This window comes from Anas platyrhynchos, chromosome 1 (genome assembly GCF_047663525.1).
Source record: "Anas platyrhynchos isolate ZD024472 breed Pekin duck chromosome 1, IASCAAS_PekinDuck_T2T, whole genome shotgun sequence".
In the NCBI taxonomy this organism is placed as follows: domain Eukaryota; kingdom Metazoa; phylum Chordata; class Aves; order Anseriformes; family Anatidae; genus Anas; species Anas platyrhynchos.
In genome coordinates, this window is record NC_092587.1 from 9714274 (window position 1) to 9717313 (window position 3040).

The following is a 3040-nucleotide window of genomic DNA, read 5'->3' on the forward strand; positions in this document are numbered from 1 at the left end:
AAGATTGTTAACTCCTAGAAGCAGAAGTTTTAGAAGGAGAACATAAATCAAGGGTTTTTGTTTGTTTGTTTGTGTTGAGTGTTTTTTTTCCCTCCTAATTTGAAAATATGTAGAAATTCTGCTCAGATATCTGAGATGGTATAAAATAAAGCACCTGTACAGACTTTCGTGTTTCTTCTCCGGAGATCTGACTTTAAGGAGCACTGGAAAGAATTTGTGTGTATATGTATTGTGTATATATATGTGTGTGTGAATATTGCGTCAATGTCATTACTGCAGAATTAGAGACTGGAGATTGCTTTGCTGATTTGATTTTATTTATTTTATTTTATTTTATTTTTTATTTTTTATTGCATTTTTCATTTCATTTTCAAAGAAGTAAAATTATTCATGCAAAAATCCAGGTGATCCTCAGGTCTCCATAATTAATACTGCTTACAGAATGTTGCAAAGAGAACGGAAGGAAATAGAACACAGAACAAGATGGAAATATGTTCCCAACAAGGATATCAGCAGAAATCAACATAGAATTGTAGTAAGACCCCTAAGATCACAAATAACCCTCCTCTGAATAGCCTCCAGTTAATGGAACTCATGAAACAAATATTGCATTGTCTTTGCACCAATCTACCGATTTCTACCCTTCCTCTTCTTAACTCTGACTTTTATTAGAAGATTATTAGAAGACCAGAGTTAAGAGCTGAAAGATTTGAAAGTTGTTTTCTGATCTGAAACTGACTGAATATGAAGCTTTTTTCTACATCTGTATGTAACCCAGAGAAATGTACCTAACTTCATAAACTGCTGTAGTTTGAAGTGTATTGTAATTGTGGTGACAACTATTACAATAATGATATAGTATTTTCTGACTGCTCTTTGTAACCACTGTCTAAGAGACAAACAAAGTCATGTTTCCCAGAAAAAGGCTAGATAATCAAAGTATCTTACAACGTACTTTTCATTTTGACTGGTGAGAAGAATACACATTAATTTCTAAAAATAGGTTATAATAACAGATTAAAAATTTTTACTCTAATTAATTTTTAATTTTTACTCTTATTAGCATTAATGAAAGGAGAACCAGTCGAGCTAGCTCATGTAGAGTTAAGAAATTTTTTTTGCAACATCCAAGTAACATCTTGATAGCCACATCGCTGTCATAACACGTATGCCCTGCTCCTTATCCTGGATAAAAGTGTATGATTGACAAGAAAAGCCCTTCACCGGTCTTCCTGCTAAACTCAAGCTTCAGGGGAAGTGGCAGAGCTCCCCAAATGTTTCTGAGGGCTGAAGAGGACTGAGAGGTTATTCTTAGTGCTCTCCTTTTACCAGCTTCATCCCGACAGTGAAGGTAGACCCATGAGGGGTCGGAGGCCGGCGGGCCGGGAGCTTCCCCTCGGGCTCGCTAGATGGTGCTAGGCGCAGGCGGGAAGCACTGGGTCCTGCAGGAAGAGCCCGAGCAGCTCTGCTTCTTCAGCATCTCAGCGTCTGGCTTCTTCAGCATCTCAGCGTCTGGCTTTAAAATGGTGGGCAAAAGAGCCCACCATTAAATAAATAAATAAATAAATAAATACCATAATAAATATATAATAATAAATAATTAAATATTATAATAATAAAAATAAATAAATATATAAATAATAAATAATAACCATTAAATAAATAAATAAATAAATAAATAAATAAATAAATCGTTTCTACCTGTTCTACCTGAAAGAGGCGCAGCGTGGCTTCTTCAGATCACCCCAGTCATCTGAAAGCAGATTTTGCGCAAGATAATAAATAGGTTGCTGTTGATGCATCACCAACCAACATAGCGCCCTTACAACAGTACTGCCATCCCTGTGTCAGCTTTTCCTCAGTCTCCTGCTTCCTCCTTCTACCCCACTGGTGCTTGTAGCTGATCCGTCTGCAAACATTTTTTTGCAGAACTGCAGACTGTACCCCAGGTCAGGGAAGGTGAAAATTTTCACAGCAATGTCACAGACTGAACTGTTTTTTTGTTTGTTAGTTTAAACTTACTTTATTGCCAATTAAAACAAACTTCTGATTGTTGATTTATGTATTGTAAGGGAAAAAAAAAAAAAACAAAAAAACAAGCAAACAAACAAACAAACAAACAAAAAACAACAACATAATAACACTTTAATAATAAACACTTTCCCAAGCCAGGTCAAACAAGACAAACACTTTTCCTTCCCCCTTCCATTTCCAGACACAGCTTCATTTATTTTTGGTGCAGTTCACCATCAGTCTATTCCTTTTCCTACAGTTATGGGATTAGCACCACAGGAGGCTGGAGTTGTACGTTCCATGGTTTCTTTCTGTTGCTCTTACTTTCTCACTGATTTGGAGACTGCATGGTTCCTTATTGCCCCTGCCCTGCCCCAGCATGGCCACCCATAGGCCAAAGTCCCTCAGAGAGGTCCTGGCCCTAGCCCCAGCTCTGGCCCTGGCCACTTCCCTTCCTCTCCCACAGCAGGGGCTCCACACACTCCGCCTACCCTCCCATCTTTACCACTGGTTTCACACTGGTTTCAGAGCTGGCTGGGACCAGCTGTGACAGGCCCCAGGCAGGTGATGGCCTTCCTCTCCTCAGGGCATGCCTCAGCCCCTTCACCATTACGCTGCAGCTTCTGTCCAATGCAACCAGCAGCACCAGTGCCCCACTGCCAAGGCTCCAGCAGTGCCAGGGCCTTATTGCCCCCTCCAGCTCCCTGAACGCTTTCGGCAGCCAGAAGGAGGAGGTAGCGACTCAGTCAGCGGGCTGGAGACCATTTTTTTTTTTTCTTCTGAGCTCTGGTAATTATCAGGCTACTCAGTTTCCTTTAGTGTTTATCTAGTAAGGTAAAAAGCATATTTTGACATAATTTTTGGACATGTTTCTACAGTTTATGAAAAGTTTAAGTTTAAGTAATGCCTTAAAGAGGTGCCGTACTGTCACCCCTGGAACTGCTCACTAAACCTGAAGGGCCTGTGTAAAACAGTGCAAATGCTCTGGTTTACTTTCTTAATTATACAATATGAGATGTATTTTTAA

At 39.6% G+C, this 3040-nt stretch overlaps 1 long non-coding RNA gene across 1 annotated transcript; it reads right to left on the bottom strand.

Moving 5' to 3' along the window:
• Positions 1-398: 398 nt before the first annotated feature.
• Positions 399-2494, bottom strand: LOC113844702 (uncharacterized). Its single transcript, XR_003499419.2, has 3 exons — positions 2338-2494; positions 1702-1753; positions 399-1516 (listed from the first exon to the last, which is right to left on the bottom strand). It is a non-coding gene; the product is annotated as an uncharacterized lncRNA (long non-coding RNA).
• Between the last annotated feature and the right edge of the window lie 546 nt (positions 2495-3040).